General features: G+C 35.5%; 1 protein-coding gene across 1 annotated transcript in view; it reads right to left on the bottom strand.

Moving 5' to 3' along the window:
- LOC138695280 (uncharacterized) overlaps window positions 1-25655 on the bottom strand; it is an 815404-nt gene that overhangs the window by 399060 nt on the left and 390689 nt on the right. The gene's annotated exons all lie outside the window — the stretch shown is intronic.

The following is a 25655-nucleotide window of genomic DNA, read 5'->3' as shown; positions in this document are numbered from 1 at the left end:
TCATAGACAACACTTTGGACCAAAGTTGACTTTGGAAAGAACAAAGTCGCCATTTTCCTATTCACAGTCGATACTTTGACGAAAGTAAACTTCGATCGTGACTTTAATTCAAAGTCGCCAAAAATCTAGACTTTGACTTTGACTTTCGTTCGTAGACATAAGAAAAATGGCTGATATTTGGGAAATTGTTATATTTGCCGAGAAGATTGATAACATCCAGGAAATTATAGAAGCTCCTCATGTTTCTCGGCGTATTATTAGACATGTACAAAACTCTATTGAATTTTATAGAGATAATGCATTCAAATTAAGATATAGTGAAAAATGGGCAGTATTAAATAATATCAACGATTCAACATGCACTGATGAATAATAGAATAATAAAAAAGGATTACCTGTTCCATTAATAATACTCTTATTTCACTTCGATATTCCTCTATGGGTATGAGGATTAATGGTTTACTATTGATTTTGTATATTTAATTGTATTCTTTATATGTCTTCACCAGTTCTAGTAGCATGTCTCTTTCATAACCTGTCATTGGTGGCATCTTCTTATCTTTCACGTCTTCACAATTATTTTACATTGAAATAATATCACAGTCTACTATACTCGTATACAGTCATCGAAGCTTGAGTTTTGAGGGTGCTAGAAACAATAGACTGTGACGGTTCTATTTTGCATTGCCTGTAATGAGGCGATATTAGCGATCCTAGTGGTGAGCAACTATCTAATGTTTGCATATTTACTACGTATTGAGCGATTGTATATACTAGATTGTGATAATATTATATAATGCTGCAACAATCGCTTAACGTCTGCCGATGTTAAATTGTTTCACTGATTTGAGACTCAAAAGATGGCTTTCATTGTGGCAATGCCTACTCTACTTCAGCTATTCATTAATTTAATTCGTTTAGAAGGCCATGATTGTGAATGCCAACATTCATAAAAGATCATCAAATATCGACTTACCGAAGTCAAAGTCATATTCTCAGAAGTAGTGTCTATGAATAGGACTTTTAACTTAACTTTGCTATGAAAGTCGACTTTGGGAAGTCATCAGCCAAAGTCTCGTTTATGAATACGACCCTAAGATATATGGATCATATGAGGAGAAAAAGAGGAAGGCAAAAAATAAGGAAGTTTGAAGAAAGCTGGGTTTACAGTGAAAGACCTGCCCTTGGACAGAAGACTATGAATGAATAAATAAACATTCTTACCAGGCGCTGCCCGAAATAAAATTACAGAAACCACGCTTCAGGAAATCGGTCTTTTTTGTGTCGGAGAGTGTACAGCAATGGCAAAAAATAAACCGGACCGACCCTTGTAGCTGATTTCAGAGCCTTGTTCACTCAGAGCACGATGTACTGGTAACTAAGACTTTCGTGGTTCGAATCCTCCCAGAGAAGGAAACTTTTTTTTTTGTTCCTTATTCAAATTTATTTCCAATACTTTTCGATTGCAGAGATATTTTACTAATTAATTAACTTATTATTCCCAGAACTTTTCGATTGCTGGTAAAATTAAAGTTCTGGGAATAATAAGTTAATTAATTAGTAAAATATCTCTGCAATCGAAAAGTATTGGGAATAAATTTGAATAAGGAACAAAAAAGAAGTTGGTCAATATACAGTTTCCTACAGCCACTTCCAACGGACCCCTAACGAATATTTACACGTTTATTACGGGGATTGTGGCGCTTCAAATCAATTAGAACACTTTCATCTCAGCCACGAAACAATGCAATTTTTATTGTACAATATAAATGCAATTATCACTACAATGACACAATAATTCTGGCAGCTAATATAGAATCTACTTAGGAAACGTAATTAACAGAGTCGCAGTTTCACTTCATTTCTACTAGATGACTCTGGCTTCCAGCAGACGATATCCTATAGGTGTAGCAGGGATGCCAATATCGGCAAACGAAATGAAACTGTGAGGAATGTTACAACAGGTGTGTTAAATGTGAGGAATGTTACAATTGGTGTGTAGTACGTTAGGTTAGGTTAGGTTAGTTCAGGTTAGATTAGGTATGGAAGATTATATGAATGGTTACCACAGTTGGCGACATTGCAATCATTCTCCCACTCCACCTCAAATAACGTTACAACGACAAAATATGGCCGCCTTCTTCATTCAAGTACGACGATTTTCCTATATAAGTAAGGAACTTATTTAGGGCGGGTTGGGTTGGACTACAGCTCTCCCAGTGATCACATCGAGTTTCTACTACTCCACACTACAAAACTAAGGTATTTTCAGTGTTTGTTTTTAATTCCCTGTACTGGCAATACCAAATTCAACATTCACCAAAAAGTTTCCTTCCCAGGCAGGATTCGTACCACGAAAGTATTAGTTACCAGTCTATCGTGCTCTGGAGTGAACAAAGCTCTGAAATCAGCTACAAGGGTCGGTCCGGTTTTTTTGCCACTACTGTACACTGCAACAGTGTAAAATAATTTCCGTATTCATTGTAAACTATATTCGATGGACTGCAGAATATTATACACCATGTAACATACACATTTTAAACTATAGACTTAAAAAAGTATATTAGAATATAGCAAATAATTTCAAAAGAATGTGCTATTAGCAGGGGCGTATTTTGCGGACTACCGGAGCTACCGGCGGTAGCCCAAGGAAATTACAAAAGAAAAAGTTTATAATATAACATAATGTAATAATTTTGTATTATTAGTTTTACCATAGTAATTAAAATTAAAGTAATTGTTAGATTTATATGCGCTCTCTGCTCTCGAAAAGAAACAAGTTGTCAAGGCGGCATCGCTGGAGAAACCGCTTGCTACGTGAGGTAGCCTGCCACACAACTGCCCGTCCCCCCCGCTCCCTTATGTTTCCATCGTGCACTGTAGGCGGGCGACTTGCCGCTCTCGTGATTGGTTTCTTCGCAGGCGCGAAGCAGCAATAGCTTAGTACGCTAGCAATTGAATGTGATTGTGTTCTTGCAGCGCATTATTTTAAATCTGTGATTTGTTCGAGTGTCTAAGAGTTATATTAATTGTGAATTATTAAGTTTTTAATTTCCCAATTAAGTGATATTGTGAAAAATATGGCAGAACAAGTTTCTGGAGAGGTTTGTGTTGAAAATGACTGTGTAATAGAAGGTTTATTAAAAGTGCCTTTTAACCGTAGTACATAACAACGAGAAAGTTGAAATTGTGAAAATGGAAAGACCAACTCCTGAGTTAAATTTGTCCATGGACGTAAAAGAAAAACAGCAAGAATACACACGCCATTTCACTTCAACATCATATGGTAAGTGGAATTCGTTGTGTGATACTTCTAAACTGTCTGAACTATTTTGCTGGCCATGTTTGTTATTTAGCCGCGAAACTAATGTGTGGTCAAAAGAGGGGTTTTCTAATATGAACTCCCTTCGAACGGCAGTCCTAGAATACGACAAATCAAAAGCTCATATTTGTAGTAGCATGAACTTTGCAAACTTTGGGAAGACAAGAATTGATTTACAGCTAGATACGCGAAAAGCTCTACACATCAACCAACACAATGCTCTTGTGAAAAAAAATCGGGAGATTTTACTGCATCTTATTAACGCAGTCTGCTTTCTAGGAAAACAAGAATTGGCTTTTCGGGGTCATAACGAGAGTGTGGAATCAGACAATATAGGAAATTATATTGAATATTTAAGTTCCTTAAGTGAATTTGACCATTTACTGGCCAATCATCTTGAGAGTTCAACAGTATTACGTCGTACTTCTCTCGCAATTCAGAATGACTTAATATTTGCTATAAATGTGGTTATGATAAAGAACATAAAACCTTGTTGTTGATGAAATAAGTTACTGCTCTAATCAAAGTAAATTGTCCACTGTTTTAAGATACGTCGACAGCACTGCCAATGTTCAAGAACGGTTTATAGGATTCACAAATGTCAGTTCGGACAAAACTGCTGCTGCTTTGTTTCAGCATGTGGAAGGTGTTATAGCAGAATACAATGTCGGCAATAAGTTAATTGCACAGACATACGATGGTGCTTCAGTTATGGCGGGAAATATTAATGGCTTAAAAAGAAAAGTTCAAGAAAAGTATCCTCAAGCACTATTTGTCCATTGTCACAGCCATGTTCTCAATTTAGTTTTGCAACAAACTACTTCATCCATTCCAGAATGCCGCATTTTTTTCAAAACACTGTCGGGTTTAGCTGCATTTTTCTCATCATCTCCTAAAAGATCAGAAAACTCAAGGAATTTATGAACAAGAAACTTCCAAAAGTAGCACCAACTAGATTGAATTTTACATCTCGGCTTGTAAATACAGTAAAGGAATACAGAGAAAAACGGACTGCTTTCTTTAAAAATATCATTTGTAATGACTCTGAAGAAAACTGGGATGATGCTATAAATGTGCAGGCTCAAGGATATTTGAATTTTTTCACACAGTTTCAGAATATATTTCTTCTTGAAGTCTATGCTAGAGTGTTCGCACATACAGATGTGCTCTACAATATTCTTCAGACAAAAAGTCTAGACATAGCATACTACTTGCAAGAGGTATCAAAGTTAAAAAAAAAATACTATATCCGAGTTCAGACGTAGTGGGTTTCCGTCCATATGGAGTAATATGGAAAATAAAAATTCTTCAGCCAATACAATGGAACCACCATTAAAGCGAAGAAAAGGAGATGATGAATTGAAATACAGGCAGCTGTACTGCAGCATACTAGATCGTATGCACATGGAAATTACTGACAGATCATCTGATTATGGAAAGCTTCAGTTCACACATCTTCTAGATTCTCAAAAATTTTCTGCTTATAGAGAAAGCTTCCCGAATGAGGCACTAAACAAATTATTTCAGTCCTATAACAGTCACTTTGATCAAGTACGTTTTAAAAATGAATTAAATGTAATATATTCAGCAGAAGTCTTTGATTTTTCGAACAAACCTATCCATGAAATATTATCTGCCATATATGAAAACCAGTTGAACCAAGTTATTCCTGAAGTCCTTAAATTGACAACATTAATTGTGACAATACGTCAGCATCGGTAGAAAGAACATTTTCTGCGTTGAAGAGAATAAAATCCTACTGTAGATCAACTCATACACAAGAACGTTTATCCGGCTTGGCACTAATACCCATTGAAAAGTCATTTCTACAGAAACTTTGCAAGTGGCCCAACTGTAATTTCAAGGACGAAGTCATCAACGTATTTTCGTCCCAATCAAGACGTCTGGAATTCACATAAATATGTAAGTAATTTTATTATAGGGATTTTAAAATATATTTTGTGTAATAATAGGGTCAGTGGTAGCCCAAACCCTTTAACCAGTATACGCCACAGGCTATTAGGAATTAGAATACTGTAAAGCAAATGCTTCAAATTTATCAAATAAATAGTCATCGTCACCCCGCAAGTGAAGTTGTCTGAAATCGGGAATAATTGCAACTGTGAGCTGATCCTATAAATTCTTTTCTTCTCTCATACGTAAGTCCGGCCTTCTCCATTATGAAAAAAACTGTTCGGATGTAAACAAACTTTGATGTAATTTTCTTAGCGTATCTAAGTAGATATTGGTATATTAATTTACAAAATTGTTTATATATAATCAGGGTGCGAATTAGTGGGGCGGATGAGGGGATTTTCCCCCTGTTGGAAAGTTATCCCTCTCATAAATTTCATATCAACATCCCTGCCAGGGATAACTTTTATCCCCCCCTCACAAAATATAATTTTATTATTTTAATACGAGTATACTTTATAAAGTAAGCAAAGAAAATAATATTTATGTATTACCATCACCGGCAATCTGACAACAATCAATAACTTAGGAATTACACATCTTATCTTAAGCCTGCTCATGTATATAATTATTATTACGATAAAATGCAAGAAAAGCAAGTCAGTGCGAGCAAGCGTTGAGCCTATAGAATGAGAATAATAATAATTTTATATATAGATTCTCCATCTAGGATCAAACCCAACAAAATTAGTACGTATGGGCCCACTTTTGACAAAAGTGTCACTTTGTAGCACTTCTCTCTGCAAATCTAATTGAACATAACAAACATGTCTCTTCCAAGGAAGTCAGGAAGCGAAAAAACAGTAGCTAACTATCATCCAGGCAAGATAAGCGATTTTTTTGGGAGATTGCGAAAGCTAAAAAGCCGATTGTAAAATATTAAGTTCATTTTATATTGTTTTAAATACACATATTACATGATGGGGTGATGTGACACAGACCTACTTACTTACAAATGGGTTTTAAGGAACCCGCAGGTTCATTGCCGCCCTCACATAAGCCCGCCATTGGTCCCTATACTGTGTAAGAATAATCCAGTCTCTATAATCATATCCCACCTCCCTCAAATCCATTTTAATATTATCCTCCCATCTATGTCTCGGCCTCCCCAAAGATCTTTAATCCCTCCGGCCTCCTAACTAACACTCTACATGCATTTCTGGATTCCACCATACGTGCTACATCCCCCGATCATCTCAAACGTCTGGATTTAATGTTCCTAATTATGTTAGGTGAAGAATACAATGCGTGCAGCTCTGTGTTGTTACATAGACCTACATTAAGAGTAATTTAATATTTCAAAATGTTACGTTTCCATTGTTAAATTTTATCTGTCCTTCTACTGGGCCAACCCTGGGACGTTGTTTCCAAGACTCGAAACGAAGTTCGACAAGTTCTAGTTATTCATCGTTTGGCCACAGCTGAACTAGACAATGGAATATGATAAAGCTCAAAAACACGTAGGTCTATTACAGGACAAGACGCAACATTTGGACAGGCCCCTTACATTTCACAGCAGAGGCAACAGTAGAAGTGTAAAATTTCACACCTACGCATATCGTAAACTAATAGGGTTACACTCCTAGTTCAAACGGAAATGCGCGCGTCTATCTGAAATAATGTTATTTTCAATGGAGCACTAACTGAGACAGATTTAATTTAAAAATAACTTTTGGTTGCGACAATTTTAGGATAAATTCATACAGAAATACTGTACATATTATATGCGTATACACAAAACCTGTTAACAGCATTGCTAAATAATCAAATTCATTTTACCTTTAATGAGAAGAAATGAAATTCACAGAGCCATAGTGGGCCAGCGCCATTTATAAAAAATGGAGACAGCAAGGATTAAAGTTAAGTGAATACGATAGTTTAATGAAGATTGACGTATCATTTAGTTTTAATGAGCATTTTTATAGTACTTACTATATGTTTAATTGAATTAAAGTACTCAATTTTAAACTTTGTTTTCTCTGTTTTGAATATATGGCGCTTGGCCCACTATGATTCTAAAACCATCAAATATAGTTCATGAATCGCCTGGTATATTTTAAGACACGAGGACTACCTGCAAACAATAAATGCAACTATCATCATCATTATCTTGCTCATCATTAGGGAACGGTTTTCTAGGTGCTAAAGAGAGAAATTTAGGATTTTATAAAATCCAATTTAGGAATTTAAAAAATTTGTATAAAATTAACGATTTTAATTTCATTCAATATTCAATTTTAAGTACAATTTATGTACAAATAAGTCATTATTTTTGTACATTGTTTTCTAATACTGCATTTGACTAAATGAGAATGAAATTTTAAAATAGAAAATCTTACTACTCGTACATTAAAAGTGACAGGAGATTTATGAGATCTCTTGATTGCATGAAACGTTTTTATTCTTGGTATACAATTAAGTTCACGAAGCCAGCGTCGTAGCTCAGGCGGTAGTGTGTTTGCCTGCTGATCCGTGGGTTGCGCTCTGACATGGGTTCGATTCCCGCTTGGGCTGATTACCGGGTAGGTTTTTTCTGAGGTTTTTCCCAAACGTATGGCGAATATTAGGTAATCTATGACGGGTTTCTGGTCTCATATCGCCAAATGCCATCTCGCTATCACCAATTCCATCGACCCTAATTAACCCATTAGCTCATACGGTGTCGTTAAATAACCAAGTAAATGGTATTTCACAGCTTTTAGAGCTTGTTCGTGCCACACTGCGTCACATACTGTACATTACAAATATAACCAAACCTATTGTTAGTAATTTGTTTATTAAAATATATAATGCTGTTTATAACATTTATGTCCACGCCTGTGGAGTAACGGTTAGCACGTCTAGCCGCGAAACCAGGTGGCCCGGGTTCGATTCCCGGTAGGGGCAAGTTACCTGGTTGAGGTTTTTTCCGGGGTTTTCCCTCAACCCATTACGAGCAAATGCTAGGCAACTTACCGTGTTGGACCCCGGACTCATTTCACCGGCATTATTACCTTCATCTCATTCAGACGCTAAATAACCAAAGCTGTTGATAAAGCGTCGTAAAATAACCTAATTAAATAAAAAAATAAATATAACATTTATTACATACATTGATAGATAGTACGTTTGCTGCTAATGAAGATGCTTCATTATTTTAAATAATACATTTTTAAAAATTGTTTGTCGTTCCTCACACATTTTTTTGCACTTTTCTGGTACATAATATTTGGTTCTTGCCGTTTCACTATTTTCACTTTCATTATTATCTTAATCTTATGCGCTTGCGATAAGCATGTATATAATCTCCTTGCGAATTACCAACTTCAACCTTTATTATAGATATGTATATAATGGATTCTTCCATTATTTTATTTCCGAGTAACCAACCTACATTATACAGGATGTATGAAAAGGTCAGGTCCATCCTTAAGGAGGTGATTCAGGACCTTATTTGCAGAAAAAAAATCCTAATACACTTTTTCAATATTCATCCCCATTTCCGAGTTACACGACTATCAAGCACCGTATCTATCCCCTTTTGATTCCACATCTAATGAACCTGTCTGCTTGAGAGAAGGTAGGCCAATTGTCAATTGTCTAGAGCAGCGTTTCTAAAACTATGGTCCGCGGACCACCTGTGGTCCTCGAGGTCTGCTCTTGTGGTCTTTCAAATAAGACGATAGAAAAAATAAAATTCAAACGAATTGCGTATCAAGTTATAGCTGAAAATCTCACAGTTTAGAAATGACACATGGCAATCCCCTTTCAATTTTTTTCTCTCAGTACTCACATTTTATGAATTTTATTACCCCACTCTACTCTCAGCAACAAAAGAGAGATTTAAAGCACTATGAACATGGTGTTTCTCGCCGTCTTTTCCCTGCACATCTACTGCCGCGGCTGTAACCCAGCCAGGGACCACCCGAATTCATAACAGAGGATCAAAGTACCAAACCTTTTCATGTATTTATAACTTCCTTAATAGTTTTGCCGACGCCCAGTCTGCACATTGAAATGGACATGGACTGTACGTCGTACACCAATAATACAACTCAGGTCACAATATGAAATTTATTTTCCAAGTAAATATGACGAATTTTCATGGGTTAGTGATCCCTTTCATTGTGATATTAAAATAACAAACTTTCATTTAGTGAAAGAGAACAGTTAATTGAAGTCTCGAGTGACACTGGACTTAAAATGAAATTGCAAGCGGAAGGTATGGTTAATTTCTAGATCTCATCATAAGTGATAAGAGAATGGTGCTTTAGATATTATAATTCATTTCGCTTCCACGTATCTGTTTGAGAAAGGGTTTTCATCACTAACTCTAATAAAAAAGTACCTAAATCGACTCGATGTATGTGACAATCTCCGACTTAAGCTTACAAGCATACATTCAAATATAGAACAACTGTGCAAGAATTAATGTCAGTTAAAGATTATCCAAACTCTAATAGCCTTGAATTATTAAAAAAACGAAAATGAATTTTCTTCTGTTAACATTAACTTAATTAGTTAATACTAATATAAAATCAATTGAATTAAATCAATTTTAATTAAGTAATTAATTAATTCTATTTTAATATATAAGTATACTGGTATTAAAATATGCTACAAAAATAATAAATTTGCTTTTGAAGGGAACAAGAGAAAGGTGGTCCGCAGAAGTGTTCTGATTTAAAAAAGTGGTCCCCACTTCAAAAAAAGTTTGAGAAAAGCTGGTCTAGAGCAGATGCTCAAAATGTCCCCCTCTCGCACGAACACACGCTTCAGCATGCAGTCTGACCTCTCGCTGCACATTATCCAATCCGTGCTGGTGTATCTCCATTGCAGCCGTGTTGATCTTTGCAACGAGCTCTTCCCTGCTTGCTATCTACGTTTGGTACACTTTCTCCTTCATGCAGCCCCAGAGAAAGAAGTCTTATGGGCTTTTACTAAAAATGCTGTACCAAAAATTTCGTGGGACCGAAATGTCTTATTGCCCTAAATGGCTTAGAACCAAAAATGAAAAGTGACCCAAAAAGATGGACCGAAACAGCCTGAAACGATTATTATTATTATTATTATTATTATAAAAAGGTAAAGATATCCCCGTAACATGCCATGAAGGCACTTGGGGGGCATGGAGGTAGAGCCCCATGCTTTCCATGACCTCGGCACTAGAATGAGGTGGTGTGGTCGGCACCACGCTCTGACCGCCTTTTACCCCCGGGAAAGACCCGGTACTCAATTTTATAGGAGGCTGAGTGAACCTCGGGGCCGTTCTGAAAGTTTGGCAACGAGAAGAAATCCTGTCACCACCTGGGATCGAACCCCGGACCTTTCAGTCCGTAGCCAGCTGCCCTACCAACTGAGCTACACGGGCGCCCCATTATTATTATTATTATTATTATTATTATTATTATCATCATCATCATCATTATTAATTACATATTCAATATTAACTATTGGTGCTTTATGATTTGTTTAACAAATTTTCAAATTTTTTCACTTGCACGTTACAAACTCAAAGTGAGAACTACTTGCTACATGGCATACAGCTAGACAGAGTCAAATTTTTGTTTCATTCTCTGCAACATACCTCTGTTTATGGAAGTAATTGCAGCAACGATCCCATGTCTGACTTCTTCAGTCTTGGGGTGGAGTTGACACATAAACTACATCATTCACATCCCTCCAAATAAAGAAGTCACATAGCATAAAGTCTGGTAACCTGGGAGGCCAAAGTTGATATACTAGATCAATAGTTCTAGCACATCTGGCATAGATGATCACTGATCAATTCGGAAATTTTTTCGAAACAACCTTTGTTCTACTGTATTGTTGCTGATTTATTTTTACAAGCTGAAGAACACAATGGTATTTATGTTGTGGAGTTGTCATTTTTTAACAATGTCTTCCGTAGCAACAGAGCGAAATTTATAAATCTAATCTTTGAGATTTTGGCCATCAAATAATATGTACTAAGTTAACTTTCAATCAAAACTAACTTAATAATAATCCTGTGAAATTGTTAAGGCCTACTATTATTTTGAAACACGGTGCACTTGACATTATTTTTGTGATTTTTAAAATGAAAGAACTTTTGAGAAAAATGCAATTGAATTTTTTTGGAGATTTCTTTAGAGTTATTGTTTTGATCAACAGTATATAATTACTTCATCTTAATGATACGTATCTTTTAATTATCTACAGTTTTTATTGGTTTATATTCGAAATTAATCGTTTGAAATATCCTAGCATGTTCATTTAAAGTATAAACATTACCTAGATAGAGGAATTAAAATGGTGGAACAATACCAAAGATAGAAATTATTACATAGGCCTGCGATCAAAAAACTTAAAAAAAAACTCTCCTTTATGTATTTTTATGTGTTTAAGCCAGAAATGACATAAAAAATTGCGCATCACGCTCTATTTTTACACACAACTATAGTTTAAGATTTATAATATTAATATAAACCTATTAATGGTTTTTGCTGCATCCATAACCCAGTGTTCTAATGTAAAATTTTGTACTAACCTGTTGATGAGCATCAGGAACATAATCTAGAAGACTGTGTGATGTAGAAAATGAAAATCCTGAAGAGTTTACAAGGTTGATCTCAATGGTTTAATAAGAGATTTATGATTAGGAAGAAGGTAAGCTATTACGCTTCAGATTAAAAGAAATGAATTTGCTGTTACCAGAAACATCTCTTCATTGGTATAGCAGAAAAGAAGAGGAATTTATTCCCTACTTTTCACAAGAGAGAGTCTTAGTATACCGCAGTGATATTTCTGGTTTGATACAAAAGTTTAATGTTCAGTACGAAGTGGATGAATGGAGACTTGCTATCGATTCCTCCAGAATAAGTTTGAAGGCAGTGATTAATGCTTCTGGACAGTGGCAAAAAGTATGATTCGTTACCTATTGGTCATTAGGTACATCTTAAAGAATCTTATGTGAATCTTGAAATGATTCTTACAAAGATAATTTCTACATAGGATAGGCAGGCAGATCATTTAAAATACGTTACAAAGAACACATAACATCTATAAAAAAACTAAAAAACTCTTCCACATATGCAGAACATATCATAAATGCTAACCACACCTACAGAGACATCAACACATTCTACATATTCAACCAAAAAGCCAGAAACTAAACACACTAGAACAAAACGAAATATATAGACACACAAAAACACATCCAAGTGAAATTCTAATCACAAAACTCAATTTCAGAAGATACACACTCTTTGATTCTACATTACACTACACAAACACACCCCCACAGGAAACACAAACAAAACGCGCCAAGACCAGCACCAACCAGTTCTGAAGACGGCCCATAACAGACTGAAACTAGTTAAACACGTACTGTAATATTTAATACGCAAAAGATATACAATACAAATTCCGAAAATATAAAAATCATAACTGGATGATCTGTGGAGATCTGAGAGATTTGTGCATACTTCTTGGTAAGCAGGCTGGGTATACTAAGTTTCCATATATTTTCCTCTGTGAATGGGACAACAGATCAAGAAGCAGTCATTGTCAATCAGAACACTGGTCACAAAGAACATCTGTTCAATCGCAAACAAGAGGAAAAGCAATAAATGCAAATTCACCGTGAAGAGTAAATAGCAGTATAAAGCATTTTTTTTTCTAAATGTGACTTGTTAATTACGACGATCTAATAGCTTTTGTAAAATATACCTTTAATATTTGACACTGGACATGATTCACTTCATAATCACTTTTCCATATTACATTCAAAAACGCTACGTTCACATTGGTAAAAATACCAATGCATGTTGCGAAAAAATTGTACGTGATAGAGAAAATCTTAGCTCAGTTTTGGATTCAGCACCCCAAGGAACTATAGATGTAGTGTAAAGTTTTAGAAAAGTTTTTATTGTCCTTAATTTTGCAGGCCTGTGTTATTAGCGTTCCTACTTCAAAAAATTTTTCTTATCCAGCAATTTCAGATCTTCGATCCTCAGGGAATTGAATTCGGGTATCTGACTACAAAAACAGATTAACTCTGTATTTCCAGCAATAGTACATCAGTCACTGAGAACAGTTAATATAGGTTAGCACAGTTTCCTAATAAAGTTTATAGGATCATCTGATGTACATCCCTGACATCCAGCGCACCTGAGATATTGAGGTAATAAACGGGAACCATATTGAGCTGTAGCAGCAGGCGTGCCAACTTATGAACACAACAGAGTTGAACATATTTCACTGACGCTTCTTGTCTCCATTGCCAGCACCTGATTTTCCCAGCAGTATTTTCTCTAGGATATTTGGGTCACCACGTCTATTCGCCTCGTATCTCTTAGTTCCCTCCTTCCTCTGTCTCTTTCACCCTGGTAATTGATGCCGTTGGCTAGTACGTACAGTACAACCACAGACAGTTGAATAACAATACGTTGCTGTAAACATCTGATTAACCTGTTGCACATCACATTCAAACAATATAGGCTACTTATTTAAATACTATTGGTAAAAAAACTACAAGTTGTAAGTATTGATAAAGCAGTAATTATACAGGGACATCATTTTATTTTTACTTAAATTTTCATTGTACCTGAGTTTTTGAATGTACTTCACTCCCACCCACTCACAGTCTTCCACACAGATCCAAGTCATAGTAGCCTTACCGTCACAGTACGTTCCAAAAATATGTTCGCGTTTTCCAATGACGAAAGAGCTTTCAATATTGCATCATTTTCGCACAGGTACTGTCGTCCATTTGCCTACGTCGCATTCCGGTTTTCCCCCACCAGCTTCTATTCGCCTCTCGGTAAAGGCTAGTGGCTGGGATGTCTTAGCTCTTTTCTGAGAACATTAATTTCTGTTAGGAATTGGACATATACGTAATATTATACCCATACAACTGTCTAGAATAACTTAAATAAAAGGGCCTCGTTAAGTAATTAACTGTCACGTGATTTCCCTCCTTTCTACGATCCTGCGACATAATCACTTGGACGGACAGTAGATAGAATGTCTGAGTAATTTTATCTTTTCGGATCGAGCAGAAGTGAAGATTGAATTTACAGTACGTAAGGTACTCTTTTATAGAGTAGGTACATAATTATTTCAACATGAGTTAGGCCTACTAGTACGAAGGACGAAACTGGTAATTGGAATTAGATACATTAATCGAAATGAACCGCCACCATTTTGAAAAATGTGTTTAAATATCCATATTATGATTAATTTTCAATTTAACTTCTTTCTCTATAGTGTACGCTAATGTGCTATAGACACTCTAATATACACTGCATAATGAATACGTCCGTATGGATAGCTCAGTTCGTGAGTAAAAACACTCATTTTTAATACAGTACTGTATTTTGATTAAACAAAATCCAAATGAAAATTATCAAACTCAAAAGCTTGATATTTCATAGTTTACGTAAATGGATGAATTACTTTTCTTCCCTCCTATACCTAGTAAAGTGATTTGTTTGTATATTACGCCGTCGAACTCCAGTAATGGAAGGGGTTAGCAACCGTTGATTCAAAGGTATAGGCAGGTTAATATCAGAAATGTTAGTAAAAATAAAATGATGTCCCTGTACAATTTTTCTTACAACGATTGTTATACAGTGCGTTCGTATCTCGGCCGGACCGTTATAACATAACCTAAATAATATAAACAAGTGTTAGAAAGTTTTAATTAGGGATGATGAAATACGAGGCGCGTCCATTAAGTAACTTTCCCACTCGTCCCACAGCTAGCAAACCATATGTAGCGCGAAACGACTGCGTGTACGCGTTAGAGTAATGTCCTGGCATGGCGCATGCGCTAGCGGAACTTCCCGATTGCTCTCAGTAGCTTCGTTGCATTGGTTGAAGATGGACGCTCCTATTCTAGTTCCCGCCGCGTGTGAAGTGCGATCAGTGATAAAGTTTTTGAATGCACAGGGCATAGTGCCGATTGAAATTTATAGTCAGCTCTGCCAGATCTATGGGCCTAACGTCATGAGTAGGGAACGGAATTTGGAGTAGTAAAAGCTAGTATTGGCATCTGCACAGTCATTCGTTTACAACTCTTTATACCAAGTCCTCCCCTTCATGACATATTCGCAGATCTCTGCACGTCAACAACAGGTGAACGGGACAGTTGTCGCATAAGAACTTCAACATGCAGGTTTGCAGTTCAGCGTAGTGAAGTGCATGTACAATGCCGAAAGTGAAACCAACTAACAATACAAAATTGAAAGACTATATTTGTAAAAGCTAAGATCGAGTATCAAAATTCAGGAAACAATTCCCTAAATTATCGCTTCCCCCATGTCCAGTTCTTAAGAGATGGGGGTCATGGTTAGAAGCTTGCAATTATTACGCACATCACCTCCAATCTTTGAACAAAGCGGTCCAGTCATTCGATCTTGATGACGCGGCTGCGATTCAAATATGCCAGGAACTGCTAAATGATAGAATAATCAAAAAAGAAATCATGGATATTAAGTCAAATTTTTTATATTTACCGGATGCCATTATTCGATTAGTGCCGTCAGAAGTAGAACTAGTTGAGCAAATAAATATTATGAGTACTATTGTAAATAAATTGAGTGCAGTAGAAGGTGAAGTAGGAAAACGTGTTGGTGAAAAAATAAACAGAGTTTTGATTAAAAATGATAGGTACAGTATTCTCAGTCGGATTTCAGATGCACTAACAAACACATGTCCCAATGACGTCATTCAACATGTGAATTTAATTGACGTATTTTGTTTCAAGTTCTCTCCAATTGTCTCTGCAGATGTAGAGCGGAGTTTTTCCATGTTAAAAAATTTCCTTCCTTGCAAAAGAGCAAAGTTGTGTTTAGAAAATTTGAAAATGATATTTACAATTTATTGTAACAAGGCACAGCAGGAATCAACATTTAATGATACTCTATTACGCTATGTTGTAAATATTGTAGTAATATATATATATTTTTTTTTTCATTCTAAATACTGTAGAGTACGTTGTGTACATATTATCATATTTCATGATATTGTAAATAAAGTTTTTAATTTAGCACGCTCCTGACAGAAAAACACACATATTCAGAGTCGAGTTCCATACAGAAGACAACTATCAGCCATCAATATTTCCCCTGACACGCGAGAACGCAGAGATTGATATTTAATTATGTACATTTGTAATGTTGTTTATTGATGTCTTGTGCGTAGCCAAGAAAAACGCATGTAGTTCAAAGTGAAATGCAGATTATGTATGTAGAATACTATATGTCATTAAACTATTCCATATGTTTATTCTGAAATACGTTTACAGCATGTTGCGTGTAAGTTTGTATGAAGTGAACTGTACTCGTCCATGCTCTGTGACGCAGCTCGCTTGACAGTCACTGATCTACGAATATCTATACTACGTGTCACCATTCTTTATAATACTCCAAATCCCTTTCCCTAGTCATGAGCAAACAGACTGTACCATGACTGTACTACTAAATAACAAAGATGCAATTTTACTTTCATTAAAAAGAAATTTATCGAAACTAAACCATTTCTTGGCTTCATTAAAAACTGAATTAGTAAGAGTTTTCAATTCATTAATATCACTATGACTTGTCAAAAATGTGGTATCATCAGCGAATACCACAGAATAATGTCGAAACATTTTCTTTATTTTCTGAAATAATAATTTTATTCAACAGTTTATTTTTGTAAAATGATACTGATCTTCTAAATTGATTCTCTAATAATAAAAGTTGACAAAAGTCATTTCATTTTCAATATATAGAGTTTAAAAATAGTAAAAATGTGACATCCGTGACAACTGGCATGGCTGTATACTTTTATTACGCTAATATTTTAATAATAATAATAATAATAATAATAATATTATTATTATTATTATTATTATTATTATTATTGTGTTTCAATTATAAGCTTAATGTACAGTGCGTTCGTAGCTCGGCCGGACCCCTAAAATATTCAAATTTAAAAATTGTACTTTCAATAATAATTGTTCCTTTTAAAATTATTCATTTTTATGTTTTACGAGTAATTACCAACACTCGAAATAATAGGTTTGTTTCTGCAGCAGTTTTCAATGCTTCCAACCTCCATGAGCATGTGCACGTCAACTTTACTATTCGTACAGAATAACTTCAAATTCTGACTACTGCGTTCTTGCAGCATATCAAATCGTCACCAAACCATTTTCTGATTTGCGGATCAGGCGAAACTAATCTCATATCAGATTCACGCATCACATTAAGATAGTTGTATTTTACTTTGACGCACTGGATTGACACACAAGTACATTTTACGTTAATATTTTGTGTCCATGCTTATCTATGTTAGTTATTAAAATATTTTGTGAAATTTAATAACATTTTCAATATACAAGATTAGTAAATTGTTTTACATTTCCTGCGGGGATGGTTTGAAATTAATTTCAAAGTGATCATCGCTGATCATGCGCAATAATTGAGGTTGGAACAGTTTTCAAACAGTTGTCAAACAAACCTAACATATAATAATTATTAGAGGAGAAAAATTCGTTCCTGCTCCGGGGATCGAACTCGGGTCCTTGGTTCTACACTAGATCATATATGTAACAGATAGGTCATCGCTATATTAAAATCGTTTGCACTTTGAAGAGAACAACCGCCAGGATCGCCACCCGTCCGCCGTAAACGAAGCCAGTACAGTCGCTAATGCAATTCAAATGGGAATTATGACGTGACTCCTGGCGTAACAACTAGATGGCAGCGTAGTAAACCTGACAAAAGTTAACTTCAAAACCTATAAGGCAGACCTATCTATATATGATCTAGGGTTCTACGTACCAAGCGCTCTAACCACTGAGCTACGCCGAAGTTCAAGACACAGGACTGGATTGACTCCCTCTCCTCTAGTGTTTTTCCCTTTGTTGCCTGACTCCATGTTCGACATATACTCGTAGGTTGACATATATTAAGTGAACTACCATTATCTTAATAGCCACTGTTAATATAACAGATAAATTCTGTAGGAACAAAGTTAAACTTTACTAATATATAATCTTTATTGAAACAATAAATTATTATTATTATTATTATTATTATTATTATTATCATCATCATCATCATCATAATATTCATCATCATTTCAATTCACACTCTCAGTCAAATACTGTCGTATGTCGAAAATGACACATTAATTTCGTATTTTTGTTCCAACGCTGTTTTACTGGTTGGAGGTATAAAATTCGAATAATAAAATAGCAAATTATCAAAGGTTTTGGAGCCTATTTATTAAAATATTTTACAGCAAAATTTTTACTAGGAAATAGCATATATTTACGAATTACAATTTTCGAGTTACGACACTATTATGCTGGGACTGTGAATTGTTAATTACAACTAAAGATTACGTTGTTGAGTTTAAATGACTGCAAACTATTACAATAATTTGTTACAGAGTTTATTAATTTAAGGAAGAAGGAATTTTTATAGGAAAGAATACATTAATAGAATGGTGGAAAAAAAACGAAGAAGAAGAAGAGCTAAAGAATTTTTATAGGAAAGAATACATTAATAGAATGGTGGAAAAAAAAACGAAGAAGAAGAAGAGCTAAAGAAGATCTGCTCTTAAGTGGTAAATGAGGAGAAGGCAGACCACCTGAAAGATGTGTGAAGAGTAAGTGCACATCATTAGATGAATAAGCTCAATCTAGAGAAAAATCGTATTTGTTGAGTTTAAATGACATGCCAAGAAATGTATTGTTCATATTTTGGACTTTTAATACAACAATTTCTTGAAAATTCGAATTCAATTTCTGCACCATCGAATCACTTGCTATTCACACTTGATATAAAGGTAAGGTACAGAAATAAAAGACGATCGGAGCGTGGAACTAATCGCATCAACTCTTTCTGGTGCCGTATTCAAGAAAAATAAGGAATTCTATATTCCTGGAGCTACTCACGTTAAAAGCTCATACAGGAACATTCTGAGTTAATTTAATTTCTGTATTTTTATGAACAAGGTTCAAATATCTATTATTTCTTAAAATAAAGGCAAGAAATCTCTCGTCTTAAAACGAAGGTCCATAAATGGGGAAGAGGAAAGCGTTGGTTGCTATGGTGGCCGCTCTTCATCTCCGAGTTGATGGAAAGTCGATATTAATTTCCGATCCCCTTACGAGAAAACAATGCAGCCCGCCTGTCTTCGATACTCGCTTCACGGATACAAAAGCTACTTGTTACTGGAATGGAGCAACAACACAATTCATAGTGGATTATGTTTACAAACCATATCTACTCCATTCCTTCGCTCCTAGAATCCGATCACTTAATTCCTGCGGTTTGGGTTTCAATGGGAATTTGTAGTACAGGGTGTTCATTTTCATAGGCTCCAGTTTTGCTAAAGTTCATTTTACGTTTATAAGATACACTTTAATGAGAATGTTACAAATTCTATAGCTACAGAAGTTATAAAAAAAACAATAGTAGTTAGTAGTAAAGTCCTTTCACTCCTCCGGGAAGCATAGGGCCCTTGTGAAAACAAGCCATCTTACTCTATTTTTTAGCCATAGCTTTGACTTCATTCAAACGCCATCCAAATTGCTTTTCTTCTCTTCTAACGGTGTTACTCCAGGTGACTCTAGGCCTACCAACTTTCCTGTTTGCCCCATGTGGATTCCATTCGAAAGCTGTCCTAGCGAAATTACCCTCTTCTCTCAGCAACACATGCCCAATCCATCTCCACTTCCTATACTTGATCTCTTTCCATATATCTTGCTGATCAGTAATTTTAAGGAGATTTTTATTTGAGAAGGTGTTAAGCCACCATATTCCCATTATGATCCTCGGACATCTATTCATGAATACTTATAATTTCTTTTTAATCGTATATGTTTCTTTCCAAGTTTCACATCCATATAGCAGAATAGATTTTACATTCGTATTAAAAATCCTTATTTTGATATTTGAAGAGATTTGTTTGAATTTCCAGAAATTTGCTAGTTGTGAGAAGGCATCTTTTGCGTTCCAAATTCTTGCATTCACATCTTCATCAGAGCCTCCTTGTTTATAAATTATACTTCCTAAGTTTGTAAATTCATTTACTTCCTCTATTTCTTTATTTTGAATCACAACTTTAGATAATCCATTTTGAATCTTGCGTATACTCCTTTTAACACTTGAATATAATTAATTGATTAACCAGTGGACTTACTCGTGTTAATTATGTAAGACTTGTGCGGTTTACAGCTGTTTCAGTGCTCAGGTGTATACAAACTCACATGTAATAGTTGCGATAAGTTCTACATAGGACAGACAGGCAGATCATTCCAGACACGCTACAAAGAACACATTAAAGCAATCACCAGAGGACACAATACATCTACAAAAGCCGATCACATAACCAATGCTAACCATACATACAATAACATAAATACGGACATGGAAATTCTACACATACAACCCAAGAACCAAAAACTCAAAACACTAGAACAATACAAAATATACAAACACACTAAAACACACCCCGATCAAATTCTCGACATACAGATCAATTTCAGTACACACACACTATTTGACTCCACTCTTCAACACCTTTCAACAATCAAACACACCCACATAACAGACAGAGAAGTTCGAAATGACGCCGTGATCTATTAGGCTCTGAAGATGGTGCGTGAAGCAATGAAACAGCTGTAAGCCGCACAAATCTTACATCATTAACACGAGTGAGCCCACTAGTTAATCAATTAATTACAAGATTAGACTAGTATCTGTTCCGTTATTGATTCTCATTTCCTTAGTTTTGGATTTGCTTATCTGAAGACCCGCTTCAGATGACACTCTATTTACATCTTGCAATTTGCCATTTATTTCTGAGAACCTATGGGCCAGTAAGAAAACATCGTCTGTATATTCTACACTCTCCAATCGCTCTCCCAGCCCCCATTGAATGCTTCTCTTACGGTTATTATTTGCTTTCAATAATATATCATCCAACACCAGGATAAACAGCAGAGGTGGCAGAAGGCAACTCTGTTTAACTCCACTCGTGGTTGAAAAAGACTCCGAAAGTTTTCCTAAGTGTGACACATAGCATGTATATTTGTGGTACATTTTTCATTATATTTACAAATTTATCTGGTATTCCTACATGTCTTAACTTTGCCCATATTTTCTTCCTATTCACAGAATCAAAGGGTTTAACGAAGTCGATAAATATAAGATAAAGTGGACTATTCCACTCAAGGGACTGTTCCATAATAACTCTTAATGTGTTAATAAGATATCTGTACATGATTTCTGAGCCCTAAAGCCATATTGTGATTTCCTCAATTTCTTTTCAACTTCGCCTTTGATACGGTTTAGTAATATTCTAGTGAATACCTTACTAGGGGTAGATAATGTGATAAGAAAGCAATAGGATAATAGAAGTGCAAATTTACAAACCAGTTTCCTAATGAGCTCACTATTATTATCAGCTTAATCAGTCACAGGATTTAATATTAATTATTTGTTGAAATCCTCGAGTAGGTTAGTAACAGTACGGCGCTGTTCACTTTGCTAAGATGTTCATGGTCGAAATTTTGAACTCCATCTGTAAATCTTGTACCTACAGACGGTCATCATTGGAAAAGAATTTCTAACATTTGAGCGTTCGAAATTTAGTGTATTTATATTTTGATTCCATATTACTATTTTGGGTATATTTTGATTCCATATTACTATTGGGTACCGGTTGTTCATTATGGTTGTGAAACTTGGACTCTCACTTTGAGAGAGGAACATAGATTAGGCCTAAGGGTGTTTGAGAATAAGGTGCTTAGAAAAATATTTGGGGCTAAGAGGGATGAAGTTACAGGATAATGGAGAAAGTTGCACAACACAGAACTGCACGCATTGTATTCTTCACCTGACATAATTAGGAACATTAAATCCACATGTTTGAGATGGGCACGGCATGTAGCACGTATGGGGGAATCCAGAAATGCATATAGAGTGTTAGTTCGGAGGCCGAAGGGAAAAAGACCTTTGGGGAGGCCGAGACGTAGATGGGAAGATAATATTAAAATGGATTTGAGGGAGGTGAGATATGATGATAGAGAGTGGATTAATCTTGCTCAGGATAGGGACCAATGACGGGCCTATGGGAGGGCGGCAATGAACATCCGGGTTCCTTAAAAGTAAGTAAGTAAGTATTACTATTGGGTGCTTATTTTAACTTTATGCTGTAATTACTTACGCTCAATGGTTGTTAAAGTACAGTGGGGAGATGCATTTACTGTATTGATGACAAACATTCGAAAAATATCATTGTGTAATTGCGCTTCGCGATGTAGAAATTAGAAAATAAAATATATTTTACATAGTGTTTCACTAACAATTTTAGAAGACTGTACATCTTCGTACGGGATAGCACTGGAATAGCAGAAGCCATACAATAAATCTTACAAACATGTGCATTGAAATTATAATAGCAGAGGGATAATTTGCTACATGATCGATAATAAATTATTCCAAATTCTGCAAGATTGCACTGATGAGAGAGTGACGTCAATCGCTGGAATTCCAGTGTTTGTATCCTGTTTGTATAATTTTATTATCTAACCCGTTGAATCTGTTCTGGTCCTGCAGTTCCCATCTGCTAGTACGTAAACTAATTCGAAACGTAAACAAAGCTTAGAAACATTAACAACATCAGCGTTTGACGTCACATTATCGCTAGGGAAAACTTGCAAATTTTTAAGAGTTAATTTTGCAGTGGTTATTTAACGGCTCTGTATCAACTTCAGTTATTTAATGGCGATGGAATGCCGTTTGTGGTATGTGAATTCAAGAATTCCCCAAGAAGATTTCAATGAATTCCTCTAACGTTTGGGCGAAACCTCCAAAGAAAACAAGAAGGATTCGAGCTATGTCTAACTCATACCCAAGGATTGACCAGCGAAACTCTTACAAAATGAATAAATGAATGAATGAATGAATGAATAAATGAATAAATGAATGAATGATTGAATAAATGAATAAATGAATGAATAAATAAATAAATAAATGAATAAATAAATAAATAAATAAATAAATAAATAAATAAATAAATAAATAAATAAATAAATAAATAAATAAATAAATAAATAAATAAATAAATAAATAAATAAAAACTTATGGCTAGTGAAAACTTGCAGATTTGACGGCTAAGACTATTGCACTCTCAAGATCAGAACGTTCTATTCTCCATATATATCAGCTTAGATCTGCTGTGTTGTCATTGGCAACCCATTGATGTAAACAACAGGACTTGTACAACACGCGACGTAGTTGACTTCATAGATTCGGTGTCCCAACTTCCATCCCTAGTTATTAGATTATATGAGCAATTAGGCACTTACAGTTGGCGCCAGCGTTTTTGGCGTGTGTCTTAGAGTATAGTGCCCAGTTTGTGAGCATTTGCTAGTGCAGATGAGAATGGTACTTCATATACACGTCACATTAACCATTTGCCAAACACAGTTGTCAGACTGACTACGCTAAATGTAAGACACTAGCACTTAACGTTCCCATTACTTATTTCACACGCCAAAAACAATGACGCGGACTGTACCTACAAAAACGTTTTAAATGTTCCAGAACAGAAGTCAAGTAGGTGACTTTTTGGCCATGTGAGAGGATCACTGTGACTGATTCCGTTCTCTATCATTTTTCCGAATCCGTTTTTTGCCGAAAACATGATTCTTAACGTCCATTTTTCCAAATTATACTTCTAATATACATTCAATTAAAAAGAGAAACTGCAGAGAGAACCTACAATAGTTACATCTGGAATTGAAGGGATGTAGGCCTAATTGGTATTAAATGGATTTGTGCAACTTTTACCAAAAAAAAAAAAAAAAAAAAAAAAGCAAGATGTGGAATGCAGGGAATAAATTTACTGAAAATGAAAGGACTTCGCATAAAGAAATGTTTTACAAGAGCTGTAATTATCGACAATGAGACACTTCTTTGAGTGCTTAAGGTGACGAACTAACATTCCATTCCCTTCCTTGAGAAGGAACAAGGCAATTAAAACAAAATATGAAGCGTGCAGCCCAAGAGTATCCGAAACTATTTCCGGCAGAAACATTGCTTCATGAACTACGAGTTTCTTCTGATGCCGTAATACTTTTGCCTAGAAGGGAAAATTTAAGGAAATTAGTTCGAAGGGAAAGGAGACATGAAATATTCTTCAATTTCACATCACTAGAAGATAATTATGTCTGAGATTCCGACAAGTAGAAAGTAAATCTTCAAGTTGAGATATTTATATTATTTCACTCATATGTACATACATGCATAAGTGTTCTGCCCATGGGCAAGTATTTCACTGTAAACCCAGCATTTTCCAATCTTTCCTATTTTCTGCCGTCCTCTTTGTCTCCTCATATGATCCACATACCTTAATGTTGTCTATCATAGGGTATCTTCTTCTGCCCCGAATTCTTCTCCCATTGGCAGTTCATCAGTTGAGCCCAAGAGAAAATTTTACCTGAACTGAATGCATCACTTGAGCGCGGTGGTCAGTTTTGGAATGCATGAGTTGAGCGCGGCCATCAGTTTTGAATATACATTAGTTGAGCGCTGCGGTCAGTTTTGGATATACATTACATGGATAAATATGTAATAGGATGCGAAACTGCGGTCAGCACCATCTGGCGGCGGGGGGCTGAAATAAGATAATCAGCGCCCAACGTCGTAGGTGGTGAACATTAGAACTACGTGTTTGGTACATTACCCAGAGTTCTCTATCCGTTCGAGATATTGCTCGAAGAGACAAGATGGCAGACAGAAACTTGCTAATAAGTGAACATAAAGTGATACTACGTGTGTATAAGCAGTTATGTTTAAACAGTGATGTTTATGAACGTTGTAAAAATAGTGTTGTTGAATGTATTGTAAAGTAATAGTAATATAATAAATTGAACTATCTAAATAGTTCTTGCAGACTTTTCCATTGCGCTGTACAATAAATACCCAAAGAATACAATACCAATTATCTAACCTTTTGCTTTATTTTTTGTCTCTGTCTGGTTGTATTTCAATTGTGTAGTGTAACATAGATCTTCTCTTTCATCTTCCTGTTGGCTCCAGTAATAATTTTCAGTAGAAGATGCTGTGAGGAATAAAAATGTAAATATTTTATTTTAAATTGGGTTAGTTTTGAATATCGATGAGGGTTGGAGGGAATATTTTCTGCACACTTTAACATTTTCGTCACCAGGTGTGCTGCTAAATGCATGGAGTAATTAGTTACTCTTTTCGCTACTTGGTGCGCTGCTAGATGTAATAATGCCCCTCCTCCCAACAGGTGGCAGCAAGATCAATTTCTACAACAGCGCCTCTAGCATGTGTTACGGGAAACTCAGTAAGTTTCGCATCCT

This window comes from Periplaneta americana, chromosome 2, assembly GCF_040183065.1.
Source record: "Periplaneta americana isolate PAMFEO1 chromosome 2, P.americana_PAMFEO1_priV1, whole genome shotgun sequence".
Classification (NCBI taxonomy): domain Eukaryota; kingdom Metazoa; phylum Arthropoda; class Insecta; order Blattodea; family Blattidae; genus Periplaneta; species Periplaneta americana.
Note: the sequence above shows the minus strand (reverse complement) of the source record. Positions and strands in the feature narration are given on the sequence as shown.